Source organism: Muscardinus avellanarius (genome assembly GCF_963383645.1).
Source record: "Muscardinus avellanarius genome assembly, chromosome: 16".
Lineage (NCBI taxonomy): Eukaryota > Metazoa > Chordata > Mammalia > Rodentia > Gliridae > Muscardinus > Muscardinus avellanarius.
Genome location: NC_137802.1, coordinates 39611794 through 39628936, shown reverse-complemented (window position 1 = coordinate 39628936; position 17143 = coordinate 39611794). Strand labels below are relative to the sequence as shown.

Below are 17143 nucleotides of genomic sequence, written 5' to 3'. Positions count from 1 at the left end.
ATCCCGGCCTCGCTGGCCCGGGCACCAGCCACATTCTTCAGCAGACTCCAATCCCAGCCTCGGAGGCCCTGGCACTGGCCAAACCCTTTAGCAGGCTCCAATCCCAGCCTCAGAGGCCTCAGTAGAGGCCTAACCTCACGGCTGGCTCCAATCCCGGCCTCGCTGGCCCCGGCACCAGCCTAACCCCTCAGCAGGCTCTGATCCTGGCCTCAGAGGCCCCAGCACCAGCTTTGCCTCATGGCTGGCTCCAAGGCCAGCCTCGCTGGTCCTGGCACAGGTCTTGCCTCACGGCAAGCTCTGACCCTGACCTCGCTGGCCCCGGCACTGGCCACACCCCTCGGCAGGCTACGATCCTGGCCTTGGAGGCCCCAGCACTGGCCTTGCCTCACAGAAGGCTCTGATGCCAGCCTCACTGGCCCTGGCACCAGCCTAAACCCTCGGCAGACTCTGATCCGAGCACCCTTTTCACCCAGCAGGTTGTCCCACATTCCCGAGGGTGCGTGGTAGTAGCATTCTGTCTCTGGGATTATTTCTTCAAAAGTTCCAGGTGTAATGCATCAGATCTCTGACTCCCCTGAGTGCTGACCACTGCCTTTGCCACTACCTCCATCATTTCAAATCTTTCCCAAGCTCTTTTTCCACTCTGCATGTTGTCCAGTGTTCTTAAGCATGCTCAATGGTAGCATTCGACATTTGGCGTAATTTCTCCAGAAGATAAGGTTGGTAGGATCCGATTTCTGCCTCTCCTGATTACAAGTCTCTACCACCTTCCCGACAACTGCTTCTAACACCAGCTTCCTCCTCAGTCTCTGCTAAACTCTCTCCTTACAGGTGATGTCCAGGATTCTTAAGGATGTAGAGAAGAAACAGTCCTCTTTCACGGGAAATTTTCCCAAAAGTTCCAGTTCAGTTGGATAAGTTTTGTCTGCATCTCCAGTATCCTGCCAGCCGCCGCAGCCCTCTTGACCCCTCTATGATATTTTTCTTTTCTTTTTTTTCTCTTCTTCTTCTTCTTCTTCTTCTTCTTCTTCTTCTTCTTCTTCTTCTTCTTCTTCTTCTTCTCCTTCTCCTTCTCCTTCTTCTTTTTAAATAAGAGAAGACAGTATGTGTGGTTTGAGGAGGTTGTGGAATCAGGCACTTGGTAGCACTGCAGCCCAGGCCCCGGTTCTTCCGGGGTTCCAGTGTGCCCCATGTGACCACCGCCCGGGACTCAGGGCCTTGCGACCGGAGCCCTGGCTTTTCCGGGTTCTGGCGTGCACTGCGCGAGCCCAGCCCATGGCCCAGGGCCTTGTGACCCGGGCCCCAGTTTCTCTGGGGGTCCGGCGTGCCCTGCGCAACCCCGCCCGGGTCCCAGGGCCTTGCAACCCGGGCCCTGGTTTTTCCGGGATCTAAAAATAATTTAAAAAGAGATGAAATCAAGGGCATGCCAGACCCCCTGAGAAACTAGGGCACAGGTCGCAGGACCCTGGGTCCCGGGCAGGGTCGTGCAAGGCACACCGAACCCCTGGAAGAACCGGGGCCCAGGCCGCAGGACCCTGGGTCCCAGGCGGGGGTCGCATGGGGCATGCAAGAGCCCCAGAAGAACCGGGGCCTGGGCCGCAGTGCTACTGAATGTCTGATCCCACAACCTCCTCACACCACACATACTGTCTTCTCTTATTTAAAAAAAAGAAAAGAAAAATATCGGAGAGGGGTCAAGAAGGCCGCAGCAGATGCCAGGATACTGGAGATGCAGACAAAATTTATCCAAATGAGCTGGAACTTTTGGAAAAATTCCCCACAAAGGAGGACTGCTTCTTCTCTACATTCTCAAGAATCCTGGACTTCACCTGTAAGAAGAGAGTTTAGTGGAGACCTAGGAGGAAGGCGGTGTTGGAAGTGGTCGCTGCGATGGAGGTGGAGAGGCAGAAATCTGATCCTACCAACCTTATTTTTTGGAGAAATTACACCAAACGTCGAATGCTACCATCGCACATGCTTAGGAGCACTGGAAAATATTCAGAGTGGAAAAAGAGCTTGGGAAAGATTTGAAATGGTGGAGGCAGTGGCAATGGCAGTGGCCAGTACTCAGGGGAGGCAAAGATCTGATGCATTACACCTGGAACTTTTGAAGTAATAACCCCAGAGGCAGAATGCTACCACCACGCACCTTCAGGAATGTGGGACAACCTGCTGGGTGAAGAGGGTGCTCAGATTGGAGCCTGCCGAGGGGTGAGGCTGGTGACAGGGACAGCAAAGCTGGGACTGGAGCCTGCTGTGAGGCAAGGCCGGAGCTGGGGCCTCCGAGGCCAGGATTGGAGCCTGCCAAGGGTTTAGGCCAGTGCCGGGGCCTGCAAGGCTGGGATAGGAGCTTGCCGTGAGGCAAGGCCGGTGCTGGGGCCTCCAAGGCCAGGATCAGAGCCTGCCAAGGCTTAGGCCAGTACTGGAGTCAGCAAGGTCGGGATCAGTGCCTGCCATGAGGCAAGGCCAGTGCTGGGGCCTCCGAGGCCGGGATTGGAGCCTGCAGAGGGGTTAGGCTGATGCCAGGGCCAACAGCCGGCATCAGAGCCTGCTAGGAGGCAAGGCAGATACTAGGGCCTCTGAGGCCGGGACTGGAGCCTGCCGAGGGATTAGGCCGATTCTGGGGCCAGTGGCCAGCATTGGAGCCTGCCGCAAGGCAAGGCTGGTGCTGGGGCTTCCGAGGCCGGGATCGGAGCCTGCCATGAGGCAAGGCCAGGGCTGGGGCCTCTGAGGCCAGGATTGGAGCCTGCTGAGGGGTTAGGCTGGTGCCGGGGCCAGCGGCCGGCATCAGAGCCTGCCTTGAGGGAAGGCTGCTACTGAGGCCTCCAAGGCCGGGATCGGAGCCTGCTGAGGGGTTAGGCCAGTGCTGGGGCCAGGGAGTCTGGGAACGGAGCCTGCCGTGAGGCAAGGCTGGTGCTGGGGCCTCTGAGGCCTGGATTGGAGCCTGACGAGGGGTAGGCTGGTGCCGGGGCCAGTGAGGCAGTCATTGGAGCCTGCCTTGAGGCAAGCCGCTACTGAGGCCTCCGAGGCTGGGATCGGAGTCTGCCATGAGGCAAGGCCAGTGCTGGGGCCCTCGAGACCTGGATCGGAGCCTGCCAAGGGGGTAGGCTGGTGCCGGGGTCAGTGGCCGGCATCAGAGCCTACCGTGAGGCATGGCTGCTACTAAGGCCTCCGAGGCCGGGATCAGAGCCTGCCATGAGGCAAGGCCAGTGCTGAGGCCTCCGAGGCCGGGATGGGACCCTGCCAAGGGATTAGGTCGGTGCCAGGGTCAGCGAGGCTGGGATGGAGCCTGCCTTGAGGCAAGGCTGGTAGTGGGGCCACCGAGGCTGGGATTGGAGCCAGCCAAGGGGTTAGGCCAGTGCATTGGCCAGCGAGGCCAGAATTGGGGCCTCCCATGAGGCAAGGCCACTGCGGGAGCCAGTGAGGTCTGGATCAGTCCACCAGGTAGCCAGGCCACTACTGGGACCGTCAAGAGTGGAATTGGTACTTGCAATGCGGCATGCACATAGAAATAGTGCAGAAAATAAAAACCTGATGCTTCCCCTAATCAGCAATAACTAGGAGGAAAGTGGTAACAGGAAGAGGTCGAGTTATAGAAAGGCCCTATAGCGAAGCAATTAAGGTGACCAATCAGAAGGTATAGGATAGGGGAGGATGGAACCTCTTTAAAACTCAGGAGGTATGTAAACAAATGTATCAAAGTTAATCACCAAACAAACATGGAATCAAGGGAGGGGGAGGGAATGAGATGGGGGCTGGATGAGGGCTAATTGGATGATGTGTACTTGTATATCCTCTCAAGTCTTGTATTCCAATGTGATGTATGATTACAGTGAACCAATAAAAATAAATTAAAAAAAATAAAAAGAGATAAAATCATTTGTCCTAACAGAAAATTCATACTTACAGTGTTTATAAAGATGCCTTTTATGGCATTTGGGGTAAAATTTTTTTTCATTCAACACAATCTACTTAAAATGCCTTCTAACTTTTGCAGTAGATATCAGTGCCTCTCCAGCAAATCTGTCTTTGTTCTTCATTGTGGTGATCGCTATCATTATAACGCTATTGATGAATCTTGATGTTAATATTTTATGCATATGACATAGTTAGTAGGAACTTCCTGGAGAAACAGAAATTTATTACTTCAATTTTATTAAATGTGTCCTTCAAGTTTTTTTAAGCTTATAGCTGGGAAAGGGTTTTCATCCAAATAAATATGACAAAATTTAAGTAGTTGTATATTTATATCATATAACAGGCTATAAATCACCCTGTGGAAGATTAATCTCCAAATGCCTCTTATATTTCATGTACATCTCACCTGTATTTTCTTGTACTTTTCATTGACTCAGCTTTTTGTAATTTGGTAGTTTCCAGCATCTTCTAGGCCATGCACAGGCTAGAGGACAAACTCACCTGGCTGAGCCCATGGAGTGTCCAGCAGGGGCAGCAGGACTGAGTATGCCCTTTCCCCAGATGCTGGGAGCTGAAGGCCATCTCTCTCCTCTTGAGTCAGAATACACTGAATTCACCAGTGACTGCACTACGTGCTGCCCAGGAAAGAGGGATGATGCTTTTGTTACATCTGGAAAGACTTGGTCTCAACTTTCCAGTCCATATTGCCATATCTCTGTCAATTTGCTTCATGGATTCCAGCTCTCAGTTGTTAAATCCTGCATATTTTGTTTTTGTATGAAAATATTTTCTTCCACTTTATCCCACTTTGCCACATGCATAGAAGGTAAAGAAGTCCCCACCTTGCTCATCTTGCTTCACGAGCATCTCATGACCAAAGGTTGCCTGGATTTGATATTTGCACACCTAGCTTTATTTTCCCCATAGGGAGATAATTCTGAGTATGTCTTCCAATGGCTCCCTCAAATTTTACCACTGAGATTAAGTTTACACCGGTTGATAGAATATCCTTTATTGAATGTTTTCCTTTGTCATCCTCTCCTTTGACCTCCTAATTTTTCCTTTACCTCCCAAATAAACTCCTTTCATTAGAATTCTTTTCTTAAAAGCTCAGTCTAGAGGAAAATAAATAAAGATAGGTAGTGCCAGAAGTGATCCTAGGAAGCAGATATTCAGAATAATATTCTAGAACTGGTCACTCAACAGTCAGATTATTAGGAATAGGAAATATTAAAAGTTCAGAGATACTGATCCAGAAAAAAAGTATGGGAAGTATATGAAAACTTATAAACTTGACACAGAGATGCAGAACTTCATGTTTTATGCTAATGCCAATCAGAGTATCAACTGCATAACAAGAAGTTGTGTAGATAAGATATTCAGAAGTGGTCAATGAGTCTCCTGCTTCAGACACTCAAGGGTTTGTGTAATATACCCATGATCAAAATAGCCATGAAGATAGGAATGGAGGATAGCCATGGGCACAAAAGAATGGATTTTGTCTCACCAAAGCTGATCTAGCTAATGAATCTGAAGAATGTCCAACACATTATCAGTGCTATGGACCAACTGCTAAATCCCACTGTGAGTAAGATAACCAGGAGGGAGGCATTTGACATTGTCTCCCAAGTGTCCCCAGCATGATTAAGCTTCAGTTATTTTCAAAGTAGCTGGTGTGACTTGGATGGTTTATTTGCTGTATTCACTCCCTTGCTTCACATCCTTCTTCCTTTACTTGTATTTTCCTTTGATTTCAAAATAATTTACTTTCATCAGGATTGGTTTTTGGGGAATGAGGGAGAAAGAGAGAGAGAGAGAGAGAGAGAGAGAGAGAGAGAGAGAGAGAGAGAGAAGAGAGAGAGAGAGAGAAAGAGAAGAGAGACTATTACTGATTGTCTTTCATTAGGTTAAATGGAGAACCATGTTTGGTTCTCATGCATTTTCTTTTTTTTTTCACTTTTTTTTACTTATTTTTATTTATTTATTTTTTATTGGTGCACTGTATTCATACATTATAGTGGGATACAAACTTTTGTAGACATACATGCTCACATCACCCAGTCAGCCCCCACCCAATCCCCACCCCATTCCCTCCCCATCCCTCCTTCCCATGCTTGGCTTAGTGGTTGACATCTAGTATTATAGCAATTTATCCAAAATTAAAAATGATAATCTCACATAACAGTTTCATTTGTCTGATACCAAGCTTTTGATGACTTAAAGATAACAGTTCAATGTTTCTTTTTGCTTTCTTTCTTACCAGAGAATTTTTTTTTCAATTTATTTTAGGTGAAACTATCATATATTTATATATTTATTTTTCAGAAAAAATATCTATCCTGATATGGAATATGGACTCTAGGTACCCAAAACGATCTTGAAAAAGAACAAAGCTAGAAGATATATATTTTCTGATTTCAAACCATATAAAGCTACAATAATTGAAACAGTGTAGTACTGTTCTAAAGGCAGATATATAAACCATTGGAGTTAAATAAAAGCCTTGAGCTAAATTCTTCCCTATATTGTCAAGTTATTTTTGACAAGGTATCCACGAACATTTGGTGGTGGAAATAATAATCTTTTAACTAAATATTGTTGAAAAATAATAATTACATGGAAAAGAATAAAATTGGACCCTTACCTAATCCCATATACAAATATTAACTCAAAATAGATAAAAGACCTAAATATAAATCTTAAGACTATAAACTTTTAGAAGAAAATCTGGGTCATAAAACCTCACAACATTGAAATTGGCAGTGATTTCTTGGATATGATTTCAATGGCACAGGCAACAGAAGAGTATACAAACTCCCTAAAAAATAAAAAAAATTGCATATCCAAAGACAATGTAAATAGAGTTAAAAGTTACTAATAGAATGGGATAAAATATTTCCAAATGCTATATCTGAAGGTATATTAATATTCCAACTAGAAATCCTAAAAATTAACAACAATAAAGGCAAACAATACAATTTACAGATAGGTAAAAGACTAACATAAATAATGAATCTCCACAGATAACCAATCTTAGTTGTCTGTTGGATGGAAAATCTTGTTTCTCTGGTTTTGGTGTGTGTTACCTATTTCTTCTTTGTAGTTAATCTCTTTGAGTATTTTCTCTAGCGCTGGTTTTGAAGACATAAATTCCTTCAGTTTCTGTTTGTCATGGAAGCTTCTTATTTCTCCATCTAATTTGATAGAAAGTTTTGCTGGGTAGGAAATTTTTGGCTGGAAGTTGTTTTCTTTCAGAGTTTGGAATATGTTACTCCAAGCCCTTCTGGCTTTCGTGACTTGGTTTGGGAAGTCTGGAGTGATTCTAATTGGTTTGCCTCTGAATGTCACTTGGTCCTTTGTTTTTGTTGCCTTTAAGGTTCTCTGCTTGGCTTCCACATTGGTCATTTTGACAATTATGTGGCGTGGGGATCCTCTTGTCCAATCCTGTCTAAAGGGAGTTCTATAAGTTTCCTGGACCTGTGTATTGACCTCTTGCTCTATGTTTGGAAAATTTTCTGCTATTACTTCCTTGAAGAGATTGTTGATCCCTTTGGTTTCACTTTCTTTTCCCTCCTCTATTCCAATTATTCTTAGGTTAGCTCTCTTAAAATGGGCCCATATTTCTTCAATGTCAGATTCCTGCTGTCGGATATTTTTTTCTAGATTAGAAACTATGCGTTCATTTTTGGAATGATCATCTTCTAAGAGCGAGATTCTGTTCTCCATGTGGTCTAATCGGTTGTTCATGCTTTGAATTGAGGCCTTTACTTCATTAATTGCATCCTTTATCTCTTTTTGGCTCTCTCTGAATTCTTTTCGAAGCACCTCTATTATTTCTATAGTTATTTTCCTGATTTGATCTTCTAGAAATCTCTGATTTTCTGTTTTATCGGGTTCTGATGTTGTGGGGTTGTGGGCATTCATTGCTCCATTGTTATTCCTCTTTCCCATGATTTCGGAAGTTTGTGCCTTCTCTGGGTTCTTCCCTTGGGTCACTATGACTTCGCTTAAGGTGCTCTGGATCTCGAGTCTGTAGTATCTCTGACCCCACTACTCCTTTACTGGGTTGTATCACAGAGTCTCTGACCCAGGGAGTTGATAGAGGCTGCTTTAGACTATGGGGGGTGCCAAGTTGCACATTCTCCTATGGTGTGATATCTCTGCTACCGCCACTCCCCCACTGGGTCAAGTCCCAGGGAGTACAGTACTGGGATTTCTCCTCTGTGGTCCGCAATTTGACTCACTGTTCTTGAGTACACAGATGTAGCTGTACTGGACTCGGTGAATTCACTGCTGCTGCCGCCGCCGGTGGCAATATGGCGCCACTGTTACGCCTTTGGCCGTGAGGCTGGCATATTTTTTCTTCTCTGGTTTTGAGTTCCACTCTGAGTCCCTGCAGCGTGTGCTGAGCTCAGCCACTGGGAGCTTTAGATGCTCCCTGCGCCGAAAGATCCCACCTGGCTGTTCCGCAGTGGCTCACCTCGGCTTGCTGTAGCCATCCGGTGAATTCGCCACTGCCACTGGCAGTATGGTGCTGCTGCCACGTCCTCGGGCGTGAGGCCGGTGTATCTCCTCAGTGGCTCTGAGCTCTGTTCTCAGTCCGCTTTCTCAGGAGCCTGGTGATTTTTTTGTTTCTCTGGTGATGGTTTTTTCTGGCTACGAGAGGCACAATAATTACCATTATTGTGGTAAAGGAGATTGGTTGTTAGCGGGGCTCTTAAGCCCGGTTTTTCTCAGTCACCATCTTCCCGGAAGTCTAGCTCATGCATTTTCTATATTAAAAATGTATTCCTTAGAAACAGTAAGCTTAAAGGTTTAAAGTGTAGTTCCTCCAATATATCCCCACTTATTCTAATGCAGATATTAATGATAACACTTGGATAAAATGAAATATTCAAAAACAATCCTGAACTGAATGTTATAATGGACCAAGAGGTATAAAATGTTTCTGGTAAATAAGGACTTCAATATATCTTACAAATAAACTTAATACATGACTATCCTTTGAGATTTGAACTGATCTCATTGTTGGTATCATATTCTTGTGCACTCCAAAGAACATATTTCTAGCTGTTCTATAATTTGACCCTTGACCTTTGCCCAGTGCCAAAGGTATCTCTTCATCCTGATCTGTGGAGTCTAGGATGTTCTACCATGACCTGAACTTCAGCTGTATAACTTAGCATCTAACTCTTACAAGTCTTTTAACTGCTAATTTAGTAATTATTGTCCATTTTTTTGGTGAAACTCTCAATACACTTCAGTTCTTCCTATATTTTTTTCTATCATTTTGGCATCCTTTATTCAATTCAATTCCCCAGCTCCTCAAAAGACCTTGGAATTTTCTAATGATCTAGGGAGCATCACAGCCTACTTTAAAAGCAACTGCTTCCTCAGAGCAAGGCTTTTATTTTAATGTCTACCTTGGACCTTTTTTAGACTTAAACTGAATACCCTTGGCCCTTAGGATATCCTCCTCTCTCAACAACTCTGGGAAACAGAGTAACAGAGTAACATCCAATTCACACATCCTGAATTTTTAGAAAAAAAAAAAAAGAGAGAGAGCATTTTAATTGAATTCCAAAGCAGTTAGTTTGGGTCATGGAAATTTGTCTCTGCCTGTGGGTGGCCTTCTGAGAGGGGTATGCATGGGTGTGTGTGTATGTGTATGTATTTCTTTTCTTCCTTTGGACGGGTCTAGCTGAGACGTGTTTAGTGTACTGAATCATGCAGACAAATCCTGCTCCAGCCCCAGCCACGTTCCTGGATCATCAACTCTGCATAATATCCCTTTCTTAATTATGAAGGGGACCAATGTCTACTTAGCAACAGGATATTCATGACGCCTGATGAATTTCAGAAAAAAAGACTCGTCTGTCTTTCCAATATGTGACCTCGCCTCTATGTCTTTCCAGAATGGTACAGTTAACCAAGAAAGCATTCTAACTGAGAAATTTAAAAATATCCCAGACTGCATAATTTAACAATCAAAATATTCCACCTTCTGAGAATAGTAATTACAGGCCTCCTGTCTCTTCTATCTTTTGTGGAAAACTCATGTGGCTATCTCTTGGTCTCTCGTTAAAGGGGGAATGTTCTGAATCTCCAGAGACAGCTGTTTTACTAGGGAAGTCTGGAGCCCTTCGTGGGTGATTCTGATTCATGTCCCCTAGGAAAAAATGGAATTTTTTGCCTTATTGATTCAGAGATCCCTCTTGAGGCTCTTTTGTTCTCCTGGGATGGAGAGCTAGTCTGACTGTGGGATCAAGAATAATTTCCCTAAGAATGTGAAGCTTGAGCTTAGGGCAAACTTTTAGGAAGATTACTAGAGCCTAGATTGGACCCATATCACCAGTAATAACCCCAGACCACAGCAGACTCTTCAACTCGTGAAATCAAGATTCCTCACTATGTTCTGAAGTATGCTGCTGCTTCCCCTGAATCCTCTCTTCCCTCCAGTTTCCCCAAGTGCTGGTCTCCTTCTGCCATCTTCTAGATTTCTGAAAACCCAGCAAGCCTTCCACTCTTTCTTGTTTTTGGTTAACATGTACGCTCCTAAACTTTTCCACAGTGCTGCTTGTAACTTTCATTTTTAGCATTCAAATTGACCCTGTAGCTTCAGTGCTTTTAAAGATTGCTGCCCTTGACAAAAAACTGATTCTCTCCCCTCAAGGACACAATTCCCTTTTGTAGCTTTCCAGAGTTGTTATCAGCAGTGGGATAATGATGATTAATAATGATCACAGGGCAAGGTAATACACTCCTCACATTACAAGTTGGATATGAACATGTGGTATAGCTCTGCTTTCCCTAAAATGTGTCTGATAATTTCGATGCACATGTCCACCCATGCACTGGGGTGTGCCGAAGCCTGGACCCTTCACTGTGTATATACTGAATGCCCAATGCTGATGTTTCTGGGCACCACATCACGTGCAGGTTGACTTGGCCTTCTGACGATTCTTGCTGGGAAAGTCCTTTATCCAGATTGCTATCCAGATGAGAACATCACAATTGGAAGACTCTGAGGCCCTCAGCTCTTCTTTTCTTCCTCTTTTCAATCATTTCCATGCTATACGTTAGACTCATCTAACGTAGGTTTGGGATAGTCTACTACGGGGTATGGAAGGAGTGCCAGTTTTGCTCAGAGATCCAGCATTCCTGGTATTGGTACCAGGTGTGCAGCTTCAGGACATGATTTGCTTATTTTCAGCACTTGCCCCACCCTGCTGGCGCTGGAGTCTGTTCTCTGTCCTCATTTTTGACTTCAGACTATTTTTCACTGACTTCGAACAGCCTCTTTCAACTTGCTTGACATGATCTGGGCCTACCATCTTTTGTATTCACCTTGACTTCAGGTCTGTTTGCTTTGCAGGACACATTTTCATTAGTTTATGGCTTAACAAAAATAGGGGGAGAAGAAAAAGTGTGAGTTTCCATTAAATACCATCTGCGATCAATTGTTATGCTAGGTTCTGTATGTTCTTTCCTTCTTTTTATCCTCAGAACAACCTGACAAAGTTTGTTAGCATCACTAGTTGGAGACAGAAAAGGGATGCTCAAAGAGAGTAAGTTAAGTAGCTTGTTCAAGGTCACAGAGCTGGAAAGAGTGAGGTGAGAGTACAGCTCTGGTCTGATTCTGAAGAGCCTTTTTCTCCCGTCACTCTGTGGAACCATCTGTGCCCTCCTGGGCTCTTCACTGGCCTTCTGAGCTCTCTGCTGGGCCCGGGTTTCATGTGATCTAGTTATGCTAGGGTCTCTATGTTCCTTCCTTCCTTTTATCCTCAGAACAACCCAATGGCATTCACATTAATATCACTATTTAGAAAAAGAAAGTGATGCTCAAGAGAATAGGCTAAGTAGCTTGTCCAAAGTCACAGAGCCAGTAAGAGGGAGATCATGGAGGTATTCTGGAAGATGCCTTTTATTTCTATACCTGACTGCTTCATACTGATTTGAAACAATTGCAAATCAAAGTCTCCTGCTTCTTCCTGTTGAAATTTCTGTGCCCACTGGTCAATCCATCTAGTGTTTGCTTTCTATCTGTGCAACATTCTACCTCATTTGTCACACACATTTCTGGGGTGTCATGATGGCCATGAATTAAGCTATTCTTCTTGCTTCTGATGCTCAGATTTTCCTATTACTAAGACATAGAAGATCTTCTATGGAAAACTACAGTCATGGCTGTCTTAATTCTCCTCATCTAGAGGTTCCCCCCACCAGAGACAACAATTTCTATCCTCATCTTTAAAAAAAATCTTGTATTGCCAGGTGTGGTGGCACAGCTTGCAATCCCAGTACTTGGGAGGTTGAGACAGGAGGATTGCAGGTTCACAGCCAGCCTCAGCTACTCAGTGAGACCCTCTGCAATTTAGTGAGGCCATATTTCAAAATAAAAAAAAATATAGGGCTATAGGGCTGGGGGGATAGCTCAGAGAGGCAGAATGCCCCTGGGTTCAATCCCCAGTATAACACACACACACACACACACACACACACACACACACACACCTCTTACCATAGCTACTTCCCTGTCTCTAAGGGTCTCACGGAGTTTCAAAGGACCTCACTGAGTAGCTGAGGCTGTCCGTGAACCGAGACCCTCCTGTATCAGCCTCCCAACTACTGGGATTACAAGCATGTGCCACCACACCCGACTCTGTGTTTTGTCTTTTTTTCTTTTTCTTTTTCTGGGTACTTGAAACCATTTTTTGTATCTAAGTGTTTTGATAGTTCATATTGATGACAAAGTATTTCTTTCTTTCTTTTCTAAACTTGTGGTGTTAGGTAATCCTATGATCATTATTTGAAATTTTACATTTTTTATCTTTTGTACATTTGGCTCTATTATTTAATTGGTAATTTTTTTCTTTTATTCTCATAGTCTTCTCTCTCTCTCTCTCTCTCTCTCTCTCTCTCTCTCTCTCTCTCTCTCCTCTCTTTCTCAAAATTCTGTTGATGGCCAGGCCTGGTGGTGCATATCTGTAATCCCAGGCAAGGATTGTATGTTTGAGACCAGCAACTTAGCAAGGCTCTCAGCAACTGTTTCAAAATAGAACATAAAATAGGGCTGGTGTTATAACTCAGAGGCAGAATGCCCCTGGGTTCAATTTTCATGACATACCCCCCCAAAAAAGAAGCCCCCCAAATCTCATTACTCAAGAGGCAGATTTATAATCTTTCAGATTCTGCATCACCATTTTGGTACCATGTCCTGTGAGGTTTCTTAATATTTTATATTTCTCATTCAGTCCATTTATTTTTAATCCTATTTTCATTAAAAACTCATCTTTTTATTGTTCCTTTCTCTTTTAATTTAAATATTAAATCTTTTCAGGGTATCGTTAAGAATTATAATTCAATTTAGTTTTCTTCTTCTCTTCAGTTTCCTGAATTATCACTTTCCTTCCAGGATCAGCTCCAGTGATGTTTTCATGTTTTCTTCAAGTGCGCATTGATCTCGAACTCTTCTTGTGTGTGAGCACCAGGTGGGTAGACACTTGGCAGTATCTAGGAGAGGTGCTTGTTCATTCTTAGGCTCTACAGCAGAGTAGACAGGGGCCCTTGCTCTGCTGTAGAGGGCCCCAGATATATCAGAACACAAAGGCTACAAACCTTGGTGAATGACAAAAATTTTATATCCTACTCAAAAATTGGGGGCAAAACAACTTCCTTTTCTGCTCAGCAGACACACACACACAAAAAAAAAACACAACTATTTTCTTTACAGACATAGGCATTGAGAAGGTCAGAGGGCAGTTAACTTTCCTGGATGGGTTTTCACAATTGTGTCTTTCCTTTGTTGACAACCCTGGTTACAGCAGGCATCTGAGTCAAGGGCCTATCTGGAATTTTGCATATCAGGTTTTCTCCTCAAAGCTGTTACACCAGCCACACCTTCCTCCATCTACTTTGAGCATTCAGATATGTGTTGAAACATCCTATTGCTGATGATTTTACCCCCATTCTATTTTGTTTAATGGAAGGAGAACAAATGAATTTTTACCTAATTTTTCATGGCAGTGGAGCCCCAGGAAGGAAAAAGACCTCTATTTTGTATACTGCTTTTGGTAGCATGAATACTTCAACAATCTTAATTCTTCTAATCAATAAAAATGGAATATCTTTTTACTTTTTGTGTCTATTTTAATTGCATTTTTGGTTCCCCATCTAATTGCTAACTGTAGTGTAAGATGTGGTATAATTTCCCAAAACCTTTGGTAAAGCCTAATAGACCAGGCACAGCCCTGTGTGCGGGTGGAAACTGAAATAAAAGGCACAGAAGTAAGAAGGGCGGTGCCCTGTAACCTCTGCCATCTCCCCATTGAGGCCATGAAGCAGTTAAAAGACTTTCACATCATGAGGGAGCAGCTTGGAGCATCGCAGGTGGGTAGTGACCTGAGAGCAGTGTAGCTAAGACTCAACTTGAGAATGGCAGAGAAAAGCAATCTCAGTGCAAGATGCAGGACACTCCCCCACTCCCAGGAACTGCCACAGCAGGGCAGCAAAACCTGGGTAGGGCCAGATGAGCCTACCACTTAACTCTCACGTAGACAGTATTTATCTCTTTATTAACACTATTAAACAATTATAAAACATGTCAGCTCTTTCTAGCTGGCGCTGAGCTATGGGCATCTCTCGGAACAACTGGTACAAGCACCACAAGACTGGGGGCAATGATCACAGCAAGGGTGGTGCCAGGAACTCTGAGGCCAGGATAGGAGCCTGATGGGTGGATAGGACAGTGCAGGGGCCAGGGAGGCTGGGGCCGGTGCTGGGGTCTCTGTCCAAGACCAGGATTGGAGCCCGCTGAGGGGCGAGGCCTATGCCAGGACCAGTGAGGCCGGGATCAGAGCCTGCTGATCAAGGCCGGTGCTGGGACCTCCAAGGCCGGGATTGGAACCTGCTGATGGGTGAGCCTGGTGCCGGGGCCAGCGAGGCCAGGATCAGAGCCTGCCGTGAGGCAAGGCTGGTGCTGGGGCCTCTGAGGCCAGGATCGGAGTCTACCAAGGGGTGAGTCTGGTGCTGGGGCCAGTGAGGCTGGGATCGAGTCTGCCATGAGGCAAGGTTGGTGCTGGAGTCAGCGAGGCTGGGATCAGAGTCTGCCAGGTTGCCAGGGCAGTGCCAGGGCCTTCAAGAGTAGGATTGGAACTTGCAATACGGCATACACAGAGAAGTATCATAGAAAATAAAAAACCAGATGCTTTCCCTAATATGCCAAAACTAGAAAGAAATAGGTAATAGGAGATCTAGTTGAAGAAAGGGCCCTATAGAGGAGCAATTAAGGTGACCAATCAGAGGGGAGTGAATGGGGGAAGATGGAATCTCTTTAAAACTCATGAAGTACATAAACAAATGTATCAAAGTTAATCACCAATCAAGCATGGGATCGAGGGGGGAGGGAATTGGATGGGAATTGGATAAGGGCTAATTGGATGATGTATGCTTGTACTTCCTCTGTATGACTATAATGCACCAGTTTTTTTTTAAAAAAAATATATATATATATAAAGAGAGAGAGAGAGAGAGAGAGAGAGAGAGAGAGAGAGAGAGAGAAGAGAGAAGAGAGAAGAGAGAAGAGAGAAGAGAGAAGAGAGAAGAGAGAAGAGAGAAGAGAGAAGAGAGAAGAGAGAAGAGAGAGACTGGGGGCAAGAGAAAGCCCTACCACAAGAAGCAGAAGTATGAGCTGGGATGTTCTGCTGCCAATACTAAGACTGGCCCCACCACATACACACAGTCTGAGTTCGAGGAGGACACAAGAAGTACTGGGCCACATGAAGACTGGATGTGAGCAACTTCTCCTGGGGCTCTGAGTGTTGTACTTACAAAACAAGAATCATCGATGTTGTCTACAACGCATCCAATAACAAGCTGGTCCTCACCAAGAGGCTGGCGAAGAACTGTATGGTGCTCATTGATAGTGCCTGGCATTGACAGTAGTATGCGTCCCACTATAGTAACTGCCCCTGGGACACAAGAAGAGGCCTAAGCTGACTCCTGAGGAGGAAGAGATTTTACATAAAAAACAATCAAGAAAATTTAAAAAAATTATGATGAAATGAAAAAATAAATGTTCAAATCAGCAGTCTCCTGGAGGAGCAGTTCCAGCAGGGCAAGGTCCATGCCATTGCTGCGTCAGGACCAGGATAGTGTGGTCGAGAAGATGGCCATGTCCTAAAGGGCAAGGAGCTGGAGTTCTGTCTGAGGAAAATCAAGGGCTAGAATGGCAAATAAGTCCCCCCTTCTGTCTCAGCTCTTGTAATAAAGGTGTTTATTGCTCAAAAAATGCCACACAAGAGTTGTTATGAAGATAAATTGAGATGAGGTGAAAACTTTGATTCAGTCATAAAAGTGTCCATCATTCATGCTTTTTTTTTTCAGTACTGAGGATTGAACACAGGGGCATTCTATCTCTAAGCTACACCCCCAGCCCAATTTTTAATTCTTTATTTTGAAACAGGATCTCACTGAGCTGTGGAGGGCCTCACTAAGTAGCTGAGGCTGGCCATAAACCTGGATCATCCTGTCTCAGCCTCCCAAATACTGAGATTAAAAGTACGCACCACTATGCCCAGCCATCATTCATGGTTTTAGCACTGCCAACTTTTGTGGCTGTGTCTTTACTCCGCAAGTCAGGATGGAGGTTCTGCATGACACAAGAGATCTCCCTGTGCTTGTCTTGTCTTGCCTTCCCTTGCCTTCCCTTTCCCTTCCCTTCCCTTCCCTTCTCTTCCCTTCCTTTCCCTTCCCTTTCCTTCTTCGAGCACACCCGTGTAGAGCACCCTGCACATGCTGCTGGGGCTCCCCACACCTTGCCTCTATTAATTTTTTCTTTTTTTCTTCTCTTCCCTTAACACATGGCTCTGTCCTGTTTCAATTGCCACTCTGTAGTGTCCCTCTTTCCTCTCTGTTTCAGAGTACTTAATTAATTCCTTTTGTGGTTGAGTGAACTATTTTGATCTGGATTCTTAGGATATATGTCATGTTAGTATTTGGGACTTGGGAAGAGCCCATGCAGATCTACATGTTATTTTGGAGCTGAGATGATGAACAAGATGCCCATCTGAGAACTTTCCCACTGATAATAGAAGGGGTCACATATCTCAAGATACCAAGAACCCCAGTGAAGAAGATCAGGGCCCTGAATCCTTCACCTAATTGGAAGGAGACACCCACAAACAGAGCAACTCCTTTCTGTGCTATGCATATGACTATTCAGGGA

The 17143-nt window shown here is 44.7% G+C and overlaps 1 pseudogene across 1 annotated transcript; it reads left to right on the top strand.

The window, feature by feature from the left end:
• The first annotated feature begins 14253 nt into the window (after positions 1 to 14253).
• LOC308275682 (small ribosomal subunit protein eS8-like) lies at positions 14254 to 16143 on the top strand (annotated as a pseudogene). The gene is made up of 2 exons: positions 14254 to 14307; positions 15566 to 16143. The product of its transcript is annotated as a small ribosomal subunit protein eS8-like (transcript).
• The last annotated feature ends 1000 nt before the right edge of the window (positions 16144 to 17143 follow it).